The sequence below is a fragment of the Callithrix jacchus genome, chromosome 10 (assembly GCF_049354715.1).
Source record: "Callithrix jacchus isolate 240 chromosome 10, calJac240_pri, whole genome shotgun sequence".
NCBI classification, from domain to species: domain Eukaryota; kingdom Metazoa; phylum Chordata; class Mammalia; order Primates; family Cebidae; genus Callithrix; species Callithrix jacchus.
This window is the reverse complement of record NC_133511.1, coordinates 111,484,525-111,502,430: the sequence shown is the minus strand read 5'-3', so window position 1 is coordinate 111,502,430 and position 17,906 is coordinate 111,484,525. Positions and strand designations below refer to the sequence as shown.

Sequence of the window (17,906 nt, the reverse complement as noted above, 5' to 3'; positions counted from 1 at the left end):
TTCTTTCAGTAACTACCCTATCAGAAATCGCCAGTCTTCCACGGAACATTTTCCATTCCTGTTTTATATTTCTCCATAGATCTTACCATAATTTAATGTACTGTATGGTGAACTTAGAAGTTCTTTCTTCTCCTCCCTCTAGAATGTAATTTCCATGAAGCTGGAAATTTTTGTCTGTTTTGTTCATTGTCTGGCATGTAGTAAGTACTCAACAGATATTTGTCTGATGAGTAAACAAACTTCCTTTAGGGTGGCTGTGAAGACAGAATGGGAGCTTTTTATTTCATTTTTTATTTTTTTCTTTATTATTATTTTTTAAAGACAGGGTTTCACTATATTGGTCAGGCTGGTCTCAAACTCCTGACCTCAGGTGATCCACCCACCTCAACCTCCCAAAGTGCTGAGATTACAGGTGTGAGCCACCACGACTGGCTATTTTATTTTATTTTTTTGAAGACAGGGTCTCGCTTTGTCACCCAGGCTGGAGTGCGGTGGCACAGACATGGCTCACTGCAGCCCCCAACTCCTGGGCTCAAGAAATCCTACCACTTTAGCTTTCTGAGTAGCTAGGACCACAGGCCCACAATACCACCCCTGGCTAATTAAAAAAATTTTTTTAATACAGATGGGGTTGCCCTATGTTGCTCAGGCTGGTCTTGAACTCCTGTCTCAAGTGATCCTCCCACCTTGGCCTCCCAAAGTGCTGGGATTATGGGGATGAGCCACAGTGCCCAGCCTTGACTGAAAGCTTTTAGAGCACTTATTTTGGCACTTGGCAAGTTTTCCTTAGCTCTAAGGAAGATAATACAAGTCTTATTTATATAACTGATTAATGTATAAAGTATCTTGCTACACAGTGCTCAATTATATCTGAATGCAGGTATGGATATTAGATGATTGTAAATTTTTTTTAATGAAATAGTCTGGGCACAGTGACTCATTCCTGTAATGCCAGCACTTGGGGAGGCCAAGTCAGGAGGATTGCCCAAGGCCAGGAGTTTGAGACCAGTCTGGGCAACATAGTGAGACCCTATCTCTACAAAAACAAAACAGTGTTTAAGTTAGCTGGGCATGGAAGTGTGGGCCTGTAATCCTAGCTACTCAGAAGCTGTGGCAGAAGGACTGCATGAGCCCAGGAGTTTGAGGCTGCAGTGAGCTATGATTGCACTTCTGCACTCCACCATGGGGCAACAGAGTGAGACCCTATCTCTTAAAAAAAAAGAAAGAAATATATATTGCTATGTCTTATTTTTAGATTCATTTTACTCTCAAGATAACATATTTAAATTGTGGCTAGTTTATAATATTTTCACTTTACATATTTTCATATAAAGTTGTGCATGTTTTCTTTTTTTGAAATGGAGTCTTGCTCTGTCACCAGGCTGGAGTGCAGTGACACCATCTTGGCTCACTGCAACCTCTGCTTCCCGGATTCAAGTGATTCCCCTGCTTCAGCCTCCCTAGAGGCTGGAACTACAGGTGTGCACCACGACGCCCAGCTAATGTTTTGTATTGTAGTAGAGATGGGGATTCACCATGTTGGCCAGGATGGTCTCGATCTCCAACCTCGTGATCTGCCAGCCTTGGCCTCCCAAAGTGCTGGGATTACAGGCGTGAGCCACCACGCCCAGCCTAATGTTGTACTTATTTTCATATAATTTTCAGACATAATACACATATAATGGGTGTACATTTTTTATTTTTTTTTGAGACAGAGTTTCGCTGTTGTTACCCAGGCTGGAGTGCAATGGCGCTATCTTGGCTCACCGCAACCTCCGCCTCCTGGGTTCAAGCAATTCTCTTGCCTCAGCCTCCCAAGTAGCTGGGATTACAGGCATGTGCCACTGTCTCTACTAATTTTTTGTATTTTTAGTAGAGACGGGATTTCACCATGTTGACCAGAAGGGTCTCGATCTCTTGACCTCATGATCCACCCGCCTCGGCCTCCCAAAGTGCTGGGATTGTAGGCGTGAGACACCATGCCTGGCCGGGTGTACATATTTTCTCTCTCCTTCAAGATTGTCAGTTCTCTCAAGTTAGGAACCATGGCTTTTTTTCATAGTTGGTATCCCCAGTGTTTCTGTTACAGTCTGTTTTGTTTTTTTTTTAATTTTTTTATTGCATTTTAGGTTTTGGGGTACATGTGAAGAACATGCAAGATTGTTGCATAGGTACACATGGCAGTGTGATTTACTGCCTTCCTCCCCTTCACCTATATCTGGCATTTCTCCCAATGCTGTCTCTCTCCAACTCCCCACCCCCTGCTGTCCCTCCCCTATTTCTCCCCGACAGACCCCAGTGTGTGATGCTCCCCTCCCTGTGTCCATGTGTTCTCATTGTTCAACACCCACCTATGAGTGAGAACATGCAGTGTTTGATTTTCTGTTCTTGTGTCAGTTTGCTGAGAATGATGATTTCCAGGTTCATCCATGTCCCTACAAAGGACACAAACTCATCGTTTTTGGTGACTGCATAATATTCCATGGTGTGTATGTGCCACATTTTCCCTGTCCAGTCTATCATCGATGGGCATTTGGGTTGGTTCCAAGTCTTTGCTATTGTAAACTCTCCTGCAATGAACATTCGTGTGCATGTGTCCTTATAGTAGAACAATTCATAATCCTTTGGATATATACCCAGTAATGGGATTGCTAGGTCAAATGGAATTTTTATTTCTAGGTCCTTGAGGAATTGCCACACTGTCTTCCACAATGGTCGGACTAATTTACACTCCCACCAACAGTGTAAAAGTGTTCCTGTTTCTCCACATCCTCTCCAACATCTGTTGTCTCCAGATTTTTTAATGATCACTATTCTAACTGGCGTGAGATGGTATCTCAATGTAGTTTTGATTTGCATTTCTCTAATGACCAGTGATGATGAGCATTTTTTCATAAGTTTGTTGGCCTCATGTATGTCTTCTTTTGTAAAGTGTCTGTTCATATCCTTTGCCCACTTTTGAATGGGCTTGTTTGTTTTCTTCTTGTAAATCTGTTTTAGTTCTTTGTAGATTCTGGCTATCAGCCCTTTGTCAGATGGGTAGACTGCAAAAATTTTTTCCCATTCTGTTGGTTGCCAGTTCACTCTAATGACTGTTTCTTTTGCTGTGTAGAAGCTGTGGAGTTTGATTAGGTCCCATTTGTCTATTTTGGCTTTTGTTGCCAATGCTTTTGGTGTTTTGGTCATGAAGTCCTTGCCTATGCCTATGTCCTGAATAGTTTTGCCTAGATTTTCTTCTAGGGTTTTTATGGTGTTAATCTATCTGGAGTTAATTTTAGTGTAAGGTGTCAGGAAGAGGTCCAGTTTCTGCTTTCTGCCCATGGCTAGCCAGTTTTCCCAACACCATTTGTTAAACAGGGAATCCTTTCCCCATTGCTTGTTTTTGTCAGGTTTGTCAAAGATCGTATGGTTGTAGATGTGTTGTGTTGTCTCCGAGGCCTCTGTTCTGTTCCATTGGTCTGTGTCTCTGTTTTGGTACCAGTACCATGGTGTTTTGATTACTGTAGCCTTGTAGTATAGTTTGAAGTCTGGTTGTGTGATGCCTCCCACTTTGTTCTTTTTGCTTAGAATTGACTTGGCTGTGTGGGCTATCTTTTGGTTCCATATGAAGTTTAAGGTGGTTTTTTCCAGTTCTGTGAAGAAGGTCATTGGTAGCTTGATGAGGATAGCATTGAATTTGTAAATTACTTTGGGCAGTATGGCCAGGATCATGATATTGATTCTTCCTAACCATGAACATGGAATGTTTCTCCATCTGTTTGTGTCCTCTCTTATTTCGTTGAGCAGTGGTTTGTAGTTCTCCTTCAAGAGGTCCTTTATGTTCCTTGTTAGTTGTATTCCTAGGTATTTTATTCTCTTTGTAGCAACTTGTGAATGGTAGTTCGTTCTTGATTTGGCTCTCCTTAAGTCTGTTATTGATGTATAGGAATGCTTGTGATTTTTGCACATTGATTTTGTATCCTGAGACTTTGCTGAAGTTGCTTATCAGTTTCAGGAGATTTTGGGCTGAGACGATGGGGTCTTCTAGATATATAATCATGTCATCTGCAAATAGAGACAGTTTGACTTCCTCCTTTCCTATTTGAATACCCTTTATTTCTTTTTCTTGCCTGATTGCTCTGGCTAGAAATTCCAGTACTATATTGAATAGGAGTGGTGAGAGAGGGCATCCTTGTCCAGTGCCAGATTTCAAAGGGAATGCTTCCAGGTTTTGCCCATTCAGTATGATATTGGCTGTTGGTTTGTCATACATAGCTTTTATTATTTTGAGATATGTTCTGTCAATACGTAGTTTATTGAGGGTTTTTAGCATAAAGGGCTGTTGAATTTTGTCAAATGCCTTCTCTGCATCAATTGAGATAATCATGTGGTTTTTGTCTTTGGTTCTGTTTATGTGGTGAATTACGTTTATAGACTTGCGTATGTTGAACCAGCCTTGCATCCCCGGGATGAATCCTACTTGATCATGGTGGATAAGCTTTTTGATGTGCTGTTGCAATCGGTTTGCCAGTATTTTATTGAAGATTTTTGCACCTATGTTCATCACAGATACTGGCCTGAAGTTTTCTTTTCTTGCTGAGTCTCTGCCGGGTTTTGGTATCAGGATGATGTTGGTCTCATAAAATGATTTGGGAAGGATTCCCTCTTTTTGGATTGTTTGGAATAGTTTCAGAAGGAATGGTACCCGCTCCTCTTTGTATGTCTGGTAGAATTCGGCTGTGAACCCATCTGGACCTGGGCTTTTTTTGGGTGGTAAACTCTTAATTGCTGCCTCAACTTCAGACCTTGTTATTGGTCTATTCAGGGTTTCAACTTCTTCCGGGTTTAGGCTTGGGAGGATGCAAGTGTCCAGGAATTTATCCATTACTTCCAGGTTTACTAGTTTATGTGCATAGAGTTGTTTGTAATGATCTCTGATGATGGTTTGTATTTCTGTGGAATCTGTGGTGATATCCCCTTTATTGTTTTTTATTGCATCTATTTGATTATTCTCTCTTTTCTTTTTTATTAATCTGGCTAGTGGTCTATTTTGTTGATCTTTTCAAAAAACCAGGTCCTGGATTTATTGATTTTTTTTTTGAAGGGTTTTTTTTTTTTTGTCTCTGTCTCCTTCATTTCTGCTCTAATCTTCGTTATTTCTTGTCTTCTGCTCGGTTTTGAGCTTTTTTTGATCTTGTTCATCTAGCTCTTTGAATTTTGACGATGGGGTGTTGATTTTAGATCTCTCCTTGCTTCTCATATGGGCATTTATTGCTATATATTTTCCTCTAGAGACTGCTTTAAATGTGTCCCAAAGATTTTGGTATGTTGTATCTTCATTCTCGTTGCTTTCGAAGAACATCTTTATTTCTGCCTTCATTTCATTGTTTATCCAGTGAACATTCAAGAGCCAGTTGTTCAGTTTCCATGAAGCTGTGTGGTTCTGAGTAGTTTCTGAATTCTGAGTTCTAACTTGATTGCACTGTGGTCTGAGAGACTGTTATGATTTCCGTTCTTTTGCATTTGCTGAGGAGTGATTTACTTCCAATTATGTGGTCAATTTTAGAGTAGGTGCAAGGTGGTACTGAGAAGAATGTATATTCTGTGGATTTGGGGTGGAGAGTTCTGTAAATGTCTATTAGGTTTGCTTGGTTCAGGTCTGAATTCAAGTCCTGGATATCCTTGTTAATTTTCTGTCTTGTTGATCTGTCTAATATTGACAGTGGGGTGTTAAAGTCTCTCACTATTATTGTGTGGGAGTCTAAGTCTCTTTGTAAGTCATTAAGAATTTGCCTTATGTATCTGGGTGCTCCTGTATTGGGTGCATATATATTTAGGATCGTTAGCTCTTCTTGTTGCATTGATCCTTTTACCATTATGTAATGTCCTCCTTTGTCTCTTTTCATCTTTGTTGGTTTAAAGTCTATTTTATCAGAGATTAGAATTGCAACTCCTGTCTTTTTTTGCTCTCCATTTGCTTGTTAAATCTTTCTCCATCCCTTTATTTTGAGCCTTTGTGTATCCTTGCATGTGAGATGGGTTTTCGCTTTTTATCCAAATTGCCAGTCTGTGTCTTTTGATTGGGGCATTTAGCCCATTTACATTTAGGGTTAATATTGTTATGTGTGAATTTGATCCTGCCATTTTGATGCTAGCTGGCTGTTTTGCCCGTTAGTTGATGCAATTTCTTTATTGTGTTGATGCTCTTAACATTTGGTATGTTTTTGGAGTGGCTGGTACTGGTTGTTCCTTTCTATGTTTAGTGTCTCTTTCAGGAGCTCTTGTAAAGCAGGCCTGGTGGTGACGAAATCTCTGAGTACTTGTTCGTAAAGGATTTTATTTTTCCTTCACTTATGAAGCTTAATTTGGCTGGATATGAAATTCTGGGTTGAAAGTTCTTTCTTTAAGGATGTTGAATATTGGCCTTAACTCTCTTCTGGCTTGTAGGATTTCTGCTGAGAGATCTGCTGTGAGTCTGATGGGCTTCCCTTTGCAGGTATCTCGACCTTTCTCTCTGGCTTCCCTTAGCATTTTCTCCTTCATTTTAACCCTGGTGAATCTGAGGATTATGTGCTTTGGGGTTGCTCTTCTTGAGGAATATCTTTGTGGTGTTCTCTGTATTTCCTGGACTTGAATATTGGCCTGCCTTGCTAGGTTGGGGAAGTTTTCCTGGGTAATATCTTGAAGAGTATTTTCCAGCTTGGATTCATTGTCTTTGTCACATTCAGGTAACCTGTCAAACGTATAGATTAGGTCTTTTCACTTAGTCCCATATTTCTTGGAGACTTTGTTCATTCCTTTTTACCCTTTTTTCTCTAATCTTGCCTTCTCATTTTATTTCATTAAGTTGATCTTCGACCTCTGATATCCTTTTTTCTGCCTGGTCACTTTGGCTGTTGAAACTTGTGTCTGCTTTGTAAAGTTCTCGTGTTGTGTTTTTCAGCTCTATCAATTCACTTATATTCCTCTCTAAGTTGTTTATTCTTGTTAGCATTCATAAAATCTTTTTTCAAGGTTCTTAGTTTCTTTGCATTGGGTTAGAACATGTTCTTTTCGCTCACAGAAATTTCTTATTACCCACCTTCTGAAGCCTGATTCTGTCAGTTCATCACACTCATTCTCCATCCAGCCTTGTTCCCTTGCTGGTGAGGAGTTGTGATCCCTTGTAGGATGAGAGGTGTTCTGGTTTCAGATGTTTTCATTTTTTTGTGCTGGTCTCTTCCCATCTTTGTGGATTTATCCACCTGTCATCTTTGTAGTTGTTGATTTTCAGATTGGGTCTCTGAGTGGATGTCTAGTTTGTTGATGATGAAGTTATTTCTTTCTGTTTCTTAGTTTTCCTTCTAACAGTCTGGCCCCTCTGCTGTAGGATTGCTGAGGTCCACTTCAGGCCCTGCTTGCCTGGGGATCACCTGCAGCGGCTGCAGAACAGTAAGGGTTGCTGCCAGTTTCTTCTTCTGCTATCTTTGTCCCTGAAGGATACCCACCAGATGTCAGTCTGAGCTCTCCTTTATGAGGTGACTCTTTGGATATACGAGGGTCAGGGAGCTACGTGAGGAGACAGTCTGTCCTTTATAGGAGCTCAAGTGCTGAGCTCTGAGCTCTGTTGTTCATTCAGAGCTGCTGGGCAGGTGCATTTAAGTCTGCTTTAGCAGAACTCATAAACCACCCCCTTTTTTTTCCCAGGTGCTCTGTCCTGGGGAGTTAGGGCTTTATTTACGAGTTTCTGTTGTACTGCTAGCTTTTTTCAGGGCTGCCCTGCCCAGCAAGGAGGCAGCCTAATCACTGTCTGACTGCAGAGGCTTTGCTCAGCTGCTGTGGGCTCCGTCCAGCTGCCGTGTGAACTTCCCTGCAGTCCTGTTTATACGGGTGTAGTCAGAACTGCCTCGGCAATGGTGGGCCACCTCTATAATGGTGGACTCTCTCTGTAATGGTGGGCTGCCTTGGCAACAGTGGGCTGCCTCAGCAATGGCGGACTACCTCCATAGTGGTGGACTGCCTTGGTAATGGCGGACGCCCCTCCTCCACAGAGCTGGACTGTCTCGGGTTCAGCTGTGCTTGCTGTGAAACTCTCAATCCAGAGAGTTTCCGATTGCTATTTTTTTGTGGGGGTGGGACCAGCCGAGCCTGATCACCTGGCTCCCTGCCTCAGAGCCTATTTTTTAGTTGAACAGTCGACTGTCTCCCAGGTGTTCAAGTCGCCTGTTGAAAAGGTGCTGGGGTCTGTGTGATTTCCTGTGTGGTGACCCACTGCACCGGGTGAAACAGTGGCGCTGAGATTTGTGTCGCTTTTTTGCCCAGGAATCTCCTGGCCTGGCTCCCTGTTTCAGTCCCCTTTTTAAGCAGATGAATGGGTGACTCTGCCTTCCCGGAGCTCTAATTGCCAGCTAAACTGGTGCCCGGACCCGTGTATTTTGTATGGTGATCTGCCACCCTGGCACTGGCAAAACAGCCACTCTGGTGAAAACAGCCACGCAGGCCAAAGCAGCCGCGCTGGCAACCTATTGGGCTCCTCTGCCTGGGAACCTCCTGGTCTGTGGGGAATAAAAATCCATCTGGAACTGCAGCATCTACTCACCCTCCATGTTCTCACTGGGAGCTGCAATCCTAGGCTGCTCCTAATCGAATCCTTGGATTATGATTTATTTATTTATTTTTAACCCCTTACTGTCATTCCCAAGGTTCACTTTTTTTAAAACCTGCTGGAGTGCAGTGGCACAGACTTCAACTGCTGAGCACTCTGGGAAATAAAAAATTCTGCTATGAAAACAGTGATTTCATTTTGGAGAAGGGGAAGATTAGGAGCTAGAGTTCAACATATAACACATTTTACCTGGGGCATATTTAATTAAAATATATTAGATGCAGATATAACTGTAAGTCTAAACTAACTAAATCTAATATTTTATTACATCTTTCTGTTCTTTCATTCATTCATTCATTCATTCGTTTGTTTGTTTGTTTGTTTTGAGACAGAGTTTTCCTCTTGTTGTCCAGACTGGAGTGCAGTGGCGTGCTGTCTTGGCTCATTGCAACCTCTGTCTCCTAGGATCAAGTGATTCTCCTGCCTCAGCCTCCAGAGTAGCTAGGATTACAGGCATGCATCACCATGCCCATCTAATTTTGTATTTTTAGTAGAAATGGGATTTCACCATGTTGGCTAGGCTGGTCTTGAACTCTTGATCTCAGGTGATCCACCCACCTCACCCTCCCAGAGTGCTAGGATTACAGGCTTGAGCCACCATGCCTGGCTTTCCTTTTTTTTTTAAGAGTGATACTTGGGGCCAGACCGGAAGCACACCGCTGGAGCTAGATCCTGCTCCTCTGGGTTGAAATTCGGGCGCCGCCAAGATGCCGGCTTACCACTCTTCTCTCATGGATCCTGACACCAAACTCATTGGAAACATGGCACTGTTACCTATCAGAAGTCAATTCAAAGGACCTGCCCCCAGAGAGACAAAAGATACAGATATTGTGGATGAAGCCATCTATTACTTCAAGGCCAATGTCTTCTTCAAGAACTATGAAATTAAGAATGAAGCTGATAGGACCTTGATATATATAACTCTATACATTTCTGAGTGTCTGAAGAAACTCCAAAAGTGCAATTCCAAAAGCCAAGGTGAGAAAGAAATGTATACACTGGGAATCACTAATTTTCCCATTCCTGGAGAGCCTGGTTTTCCACTTAATGTGATTTACGCCAAACCTGCAAACAAACAGGAAGATGAAGTGATGAGAGCCTATTTACAACAGCTAAGGCAAGAGACTGGACTGAGACTTTGTGAGAAAGTTTTTGACCCTCAGAATGATAAACCCAGCAAGTGGTGGACTTGCTTTGTGAAGAGACAGTTCATGAACAAGAGTCTTTCAGGACCTGGACAGTGAAGGGAGCTCGGGCAGCCACCATCTCCAGATTCCTGGGCAGCATTTTCCAGCAAGATATACACAATCTTTTGCCTTTATTTCATAAAGTTTTATACAGAAGAGAGAAGAGCATGTCTTTACTTGAGAAACTCTTGATCAAGAATTTGGGTAGGAGAAAAGAAAGTGTGTTATCAAGGGTGATTTGAAATTTTCTGCAGTATTAAGCTGGCGCTTAATAAGAATATGTAATAATAAAGAAATTTCTAACATTCCAAAAAAAAAAAAAAGAGTGATACTTGGGCTACAAGGAGGCTGAGGTAGGAGGATTACATGAGCCCAGGAGTTCAGAGTTACATTGAGCCAAGAGTAATGCTTGGGCCTCCTTCTTCCTTTTTTTTTTTTTTTTTTTTAAAGTGATGAGGTCTCACTATATTGCCCAGGCTATTCTCAAACTCCTGGGTTTAAGCCATCCTCCTGCCTTGGTGCCTCCTAAGGTACTTGGGACTACTAGTGTGAGCCACCATGCCCGTCACCCCTTCCCACTTTTTTTGGTTTAAGTGACTGGTCCCACACACACTGCTTGCTGCATGTTCTTTATCATCCACTGCTCTTATAATTCACAGAACAACTCAAAGAAGGCAGGTGTTGTCTGGGCATTCCTTCATTCAACAAATGTCTGAGGGTTTCTGCTATACCTTTCACCATCCTGTGCCCTGGAGGAATAGCAACCATGTTTTTCCAAGTAAACTGAAGATTCCAGGATCTCTTCTCTTCTAGCCCTGATTGAGGCCATTATGCTTTCATAGTGGTTTCCTGATTGGTTGTTCCCTGCTTATAGTCTTCCTACCTCCGAAATACTTGTCAGTATGTGGCCGTAGACTTCTGGTAAACATGAAAGAATGAACACATATATTTATCTCTACTCTCTCCCAAATCTCTTTCGAAAAATAACAGTAAAGGGGCTGGACACAGTGGCTCACGCCTGTAATCCCAGCACTTTGGGAGACTGAGGCAGGAGGATCACTTGAGGTTAGGAGTCGAGACCAGCCCGGCCGACATGATAAAACCCCATCTCTACCAAAAATACAAGCATTAGCTGTGTATGGTGGTGCATACTTGTAACCCCAGCTACTTGGGAGACTGAGGCAGGAGAATCGCTTGAACCCAGGAGGCAGAGGTTGCAGTGAGCCGAGATTGAGCCACTGTACTCCATCCTGGACAACAGAGTGAGACTTCGTCTCAAAAAAAAAAAAAGTAACAATAAAGGAATTAGACAAAAGTACATATTCATTGTAAAAAAAGAGAATGGGGGCCAGGCACGGTGGCTCATGCCTATAATCCCAGAATCCCAGCACTTTGGGAGGTAGAGGTGGGCCGATTACCTGAGGTCAGGAGTTTGAGACCAGCCAGACCAACACAGAGAAACCCCATCTCTACTAAAAATACAAAATTAGCCAGTCATGGTGGTGCACGCCTGTAATCCCAGCTACACGGGAGGCTGAGGCAGGAGAATGGCTTGAATCTGGGAGGCAGAGGTTGTGGTGAGCCAAGATCACACCACTGCACTCCATCCTGGGCAGCAAGAGGAGACTCCACTCAGAAAAAGAATAGTAAAAAGAGGGATGACTGGCAAGTGATGACAAGAACATTTCTCTTCTAGAAGAAACAAAATTGCACATGAAAGGAACTATGAATTTACTATACTATTCCTGTATTTGTGAATATTTATATAGTCATAATACTGTAATAATTTACAGTAACCCAAACATGGGATATAACTATTTTGGAAGCATGGGGGAGAAAAGAGGGTAGGAACAAATTATCTCCCATCGTAGGAAACCAGTAGATAATAGCAGTAATTGAGAAATCAGTAATAGGCCAAGTGCAGTGCACACGCCTGTAATCCAAACGCTTTGGGAGACTGAGGTGGGCAGATAGATCACTTGAGGTCTGGAGTTTGAGACCAGCCTGGCCAACATGGTGAAACCCTGTCTCTACTAAAAATACAAAAATTAGCTGGGTGTGGTGGTGTACACCTGTAATCCCAGCTACTCGGGAGGCCAAGGCAGGAGAATCCTTTGAACCTGGGAGGCAGAGGCTACAGTGAGCCAAGATCACGCCACTGTACTCCAGACTGGGCAAGAAAGTGAGACTGTTTAAAAGATTTTTTTTAAAGAAATATCAGTAATATTAGAAATATGATGGTTAATTATCAGAAGGAAAGAAAAAAAAATTTGATAGCCTCTGCCAACAACAATCAAGAGGGTGGGTCTTGGGGCTGGAAGCTGCTATTTAACTTTATTAGCCTTGAATACTTTTTAACTTAATTATCGGTGTATAGTACTTTGATAAAAATAAAAATTTTAAAGCTGTCCACTGTGTAATTTTCTTACTGAAAAATGTCAAAAGATTCTCTTACCTGCCACACAGATGACAAGTTCCTCATTTTTCAACCTGATCTCTATATTATTTATATAAGCCTTTGCTTCCCACTGAACTGGTATTAGCCCTTGACTCCTGAATCTACTTTGAGCAGTAACCTCTTTCTATCCTGAAACATTCTCCTTTCCTCCTATCCACTTGCTTCAAGCCCTAGCTTCTCTGTCCTCTGTTAGTTTCCTGCTTCTCCTCAGGTGGCCGCCAGTGCCCAATGGCCCCTTCCTAAATGGCTGTGGCTGTGGTTGTCTGTTCCCTCATTAGATACTCACATTGCCCTTTCTCATTTGTAATGCCTTTTTTTTTTTTAAAGATGGAGTCTCACTCTGTTGCCCAGGCTGGAGTACAGTGGCACAATCTCAGCTCACTGCAAGCCCGGCCTCCTGGGTTCAAGTGATTTTCCTGCCTGTGCCTCCCAAGTAGCTGGGACTACAGGCACGTGCCACCATGCCCAGCTCATTTTTGTATTTTCTAATAGAGATAGGGTTTTACAACATTGGCCAGGCTGGTCTTGAACTCCTGGCCTCAGATGATCTGCCCACCTCAGTCTCCCAAAGTGCTGGGAATACAGACGTGAGCCACTGCACTGGCCTCATTTATAATGCTTTTGATGGAAATCTTCTCTCACCAAGTGGATTGTAGACTCCAACCAAGCAAGACGTAATCTTATTACCATTTTACATACATCTTCCACAGTGCTGTTTGATAAATATCTGTTTAATATTCAGTTCTCACTCAGCCATCGAAAAGCTTTCTGTTTTGAGATCACTGTTCTTTATTCTAGGCATGTCTCAAGACTCTGTACTTTTAGTCTAGATCCCAAATCTTTGTGTCTTTGTCAGCCTTAGTGAGGTCGAAGGCCAAGGCTTTATCTCTTTGCGAGTGATACTGTCGCCGGGTGGCACAGTGTGCTAGTTGTTTTTTTATAGAACATAACATGAACAATTTCTAACCGTATAATTTCTGTGAATGTTTAAGCAAGACTATGTATACATTTCAGAAGTTTTGTGTTATGTGTGAGACGTGCTAATTTATCATTGGCATCACTATTTTGGGGATGGATGAACCTTTTTCCTTTCTACCTCCTTGCCTCATGATCCCTTACACTGCAAAGAGCAAGGAAAAACCAAAAGTAAACAAAGCCCTGTGTAATCTCCACTTTTTCTCTTTGTACTCTCTAAGAATAACCACCTGGTTTTGCATGCTCCCTAGAGAGGCTTCCTCTGTGATATATCTTAGCCTATGGAGCCCCAAAGTTACTTGAAACATTTAGGTCACTAGTTTTTAATCTTTAGAGAACAGTGAACTCTCTGAGAAAGTATGGTAAAAACTTAGACCGTAACCTCAAAAAAAAAATATGTACACATAACTGTGGTAATGTGTACCCAGGATTTGGTTTCTTTTGTTTTGTTTTTGAGACAGAGTTTCAGTCTTGTTGCCCAGGCTGGAGGGCAGTGGCACAATCTCAGCTCACGGCAACCTCCACCTCAGAAAAAATATGTACACATAACTAGTAATGTGTGCCCAGGATTTTTTTTTTTTTTTGGTTTGTTTGTATTTGTGTTTTTGTTTTTGAGGCAGAGTTTCACTCTTGTTGCCCAGGCCAGAGTGCAATGGTGCTATCTCGGCTCACCACAACCTCTGCCTCCCGGATTCAAGCAATTCTCCTGCCTCAGCCTCCCAAGTAGCTGGGATTACAGGCATGCGCCACCATGCCTGGCTAATTTTGTATTTGTAGTAGAGACAGTGTTTCTCCATGTTGATCAGGCTGGTCTCAAACTCCTGATCTCAGGTGATCAGCCTGCCTGGGCTCCCAAAGTGCTGGGATGACAGGTGTGAGCCACCACACCTGGCCCAGGATTTTGGTTTTATTTCGATATGGTAAGGACAAAAAAGATGAAGAGATGATTGCCATTGAAGGGATAGTTTGTTCCCTACAGTTCCCAAGAGATGAAGTTGTGCCATGCCATGCCCCACAACACAAGGCCATATGGGGAAGTACCAGGGAGTCAGGAGGCAAAAGGAGGGTGTGGGAGGAGCATGAGCCTTTATTGGAGTTTTCAGGGGAAGGGGTAGGTGAGGCTAAGTAAGTGTAGGATTGGATCAGTTTGAGTAATTTTGGCAGTCTCTGGGCTGTAGGTGTGGGCACTAGTTGTCCATACTTGGCCCTGGGGTGATTAGGGCTGAGGGAATATTGTCTTGGTGTTTAATAAAGGAGGTAGTTAGGGTATGGACTCTGAATTTGTTGGTTTGCATATGAAAGGCAAGTTGTTTGCCATCTCTAGGAATTAACTAACCCTGGGAGGTACAGTTGCTTATCTGCAAAGCCCCGAAGATGTCAAAGCATCATCAAATAAAGAAAATAAAAAATATGATTAATATAATAACACACTCATGCACACATGCACAATTTTGTTTGCTATTTCAGGGGTTTCTTGAACCACCTGAAGCCTATCTGTAGACCTAAGGTTCAAAACCCAGATTGGATCCTGGGAGGTCTGTGCCTTCGAATACAGTATTTGAGTTTGTTTGTTTGTTTGTTTATTTTGAGATGGAGTTTCACTCTTGTTACCCAGGCTGGAGTGCAATGGCGCGATCCCGGCTCACCGCAACCTCTGCCTCCTGGGTTCAAGCAAGTCTCCTGCCTCGGCCTCCCGAGTAGCTGGGATTACAGGCGTGCACCACCATGCCCAGCTAATTTTTCGTATTTTTAGTAGAGATGGAGTTTCACCATGTTGACCAGCATGGTCTCGATCTCTTGACCTCATGATCCACCCGCCTCAGCCTCCCAAAGTGCTGGGATTACAGGCATGAGCCACCACGTCCGGCCCAGTATTTGAGTTTAGTTTAGACCATCTCAGGAAGGTCTGTAGCTAATTATTAAATCAAGGAAATGTAGCAACTGCTCAGCGTTTTATGGTAAAGCATTTCTTCCTACTTTGTTTTGACTTTTATGCTAGGAGCTTATTTGTGGGTATTTTGTGCCAAGAGGGATAAGGCTGCATTCTCTAATTGCTGCACCAAGACTGCTCACAGGGCGTCCTGATGACATCTTAAATACATGGAAATTTTTGAATGCATGAAAATATCTAGTGCTGATTCTCTGGCACCTGCTCTTCTTTCTCTTCTTGGAGTTTATCCCATTGCCTAATTCTGTACATTGTTTCCAAACCTTTTATTAACCATTGTTGGAATTTTTGCTTTTTAACCTCAGCATCCCTACTTATCTTTTGAACAGAAACAAAACCATCTCTGAGTACTAGGCATTTCCTAGAGTGAAAAGCTCCCTATCTCTCCTTTTCTGACTTTTCAGAGCATGAAATGGCTGTGCTAATCCTGTTGGCCCCAAGGCAAGAGGCTTGCAGAGGCTAACTAAGGAGAAGGCCTGCTCCCATCTTCGATCCTCCATAGGCCAGAGCAGGATTTTTTTTTTTTTACATTTTACTGACTTGCAGAGGGAAACCTGCCCACCCTGGCTTTGTTTTGGCTGCAGCTATATTTCCCCTGCATGAAACCATCAATTTCTTAGTGCCCCAAGTACTGTGCTAGATAGATTTCCAGAAGTTGGGTGCCTTCCAGAAGTTGGGTGCTTTCCTGGAGTTGCAGAAATCAAACAAAAGGGTTTTCAGGAATTTTGAAAGGGCCATTCTGACAATTGAGTGGGTATTTTCTCAAAGCCGAAGGTACTTTGAGTCCTAGTTAACAAATTGAGTTGCAACTCTGTGCTTTGTGCAAGGTACTCTTTAGTTAGGGGCAAGGATTCAGAGGTACTTGAGCCTCTCAGAGGGATTTAAGGTAGTCCCTACTCTTAAGGAGCTGACTGACAGTCTAATAATACAAGTCAGATGCATTTAAGTAGCCCTTTGATTTTTATTTAACATCTGCATACCTTCTTCAGCAGAGCATTAAGGTATTTCATATAAAGTTGTAGAAACTGTGTGTGTTCTTGCTGCCAAATCTTGGGGATTCAGATTCAGGGAAAGTGTTGAGTGGGAAAAGAACAGGTATACTTGGCTTATAGATTTTGATTTGGCCCCTGGTGGGCTGAATTTTAAATCCATCCTCAAGTGGAGTGAATAATGGTAGAGCATCCTGCGGAGGGCAGGAGATTGAGCAGAACTATGACAGAATGAGAGAGAAACAAAGTGCTATGGTGCTTCTGAAGAGGAGATCATATTAGGTTAGTGAGATTAGAAAAGACTTCTTAGAAAAGGGGATTATTGGCTAGAAGCAGTGGCTCATGCCTATAATCCTAGCACTTTGGGAGGCCAAGGTGGGCAGATCACTTGAGGCTAGGAGTTTGAGACCAACCTGGCCAACGTGGTGAGACTCCATCTCTGCTAAAAATACAAAAGAAAGGGGGGGTGTGGTAGCACATGTCTATAATCCAAACTACTTGGGAGGCTGAGAAGGAGAGTCACTTGAACCTGGGAGGTGGGGGTTGCAGTGAGCTGGGATTGCGCCACTGTACTCCAGCCTGGACGACACAGCCTGGGCGACCCTGTCTCAAAAAAAGGGTGTTGGGGGTGATTATTTGAGAGAGTCCTTGAATGGGAGATGAGGGATGAAGGGGATTTTAGTAGATGTTGACTAGGGAAGGGAGGAAGGAATCTAGATAGTGTGGACACTAGGAGCAGAAGGTGTAAATGGGATGTGTCTAAAACACATGTACAAAGTAGCAGTGGGAGACAGGCACAGAGGGGCAGATGACAGACAGGTCCAGATTGAGGAGGGCCTTGAAGACAAAGGAGTCTACCTCAGTGTAGTTAGTGAGGAGCCACTAAAGCTTTAGAGCAGGTGAGTGACACAATCAAAAATCTGCTTTTAAAAGCAGTCTGGCATTGAAGACAGGAGTGAGGAGAGTAAAGTGGAAGATAAATGGTTTTGTATGAGACAAGGACCTGGTGCTTAGTGTTGACTATAAGATTATTTCCTGGTGTTTCCCATACCCCAAGGGGTGTAGAGAGAAGCTTGCAGGTTTTTGTCTCTTTATGATGACCAGCAACAGAGTTGGTCTTAAAAAGGTGTGTGCTTACACCGCCATGCTAACTTGTTTACATGCATCCATAACTTGTGATAGGAGGTCCAGTGTTTTCTGAGAGGTGCATGCAGCTGTGACAGAAAGGAAAACACCAAAAACATCTTAATCTCCTTTGCCAGATACCTCTTGTAAAAGCTAGAAATTTGCCACCAGCCCTTTCTCAGACATTTATCTAACCTGACATTAAAATTAAGTCTTTTTGTTTTCAGGGTAAGATGTTATATGGCATCAAGATGGCATCGAAGAGAAAAGCTTGGGTCTGGGCATGTGTTTGTATGTTTCATCTGTGCACACAGACTGTTCCTAGTTTGAACTCAGGAATCCCATGGCTCTAGAGTCTCTGCTTTTGTGGGGTACAAAGTTTATGTGACTGTGTGTTACTCAATAGCTGCCTGCAGAATGGTGTTACCAGTATAGTAGCTCAGGCTTTACATGGTATGGACTTGATTCATCAAGACTCAGGACATGTTTCTGTGGGCATAATCTTTTATGTCAGGAATTCCAAATAAACGGAATGGAGACTTTGTGCCTGCCTCTGGAATTTAGTGGGACTCCACATCCCTAAATACTTAACTTTAGCCAA

The 17,906-nt window shown here is 42.7% G+C and overlaps 1 protein-coding gene and 1 pseudogene across 8 annotated transcripts in view; both read left to right on the top strand.

The window, feature by feature from the left end:
* Window positions 1-17,906, top strand: part of AMBRA1 (autophagy and beclin 1 regulator 1) — a 205,002-nt gene that overhangs the window by 121,696 nt on the left and 65,400 nt on the right. The gene's annotated exons all lie outside the window — the stretch shown is intronic.
* LOC100406997 (actin-related protein 2/3 complex subunit 3 pseudogene) lies at window positions 9,262-10,013 on the top strand (annotated as a pseudogene).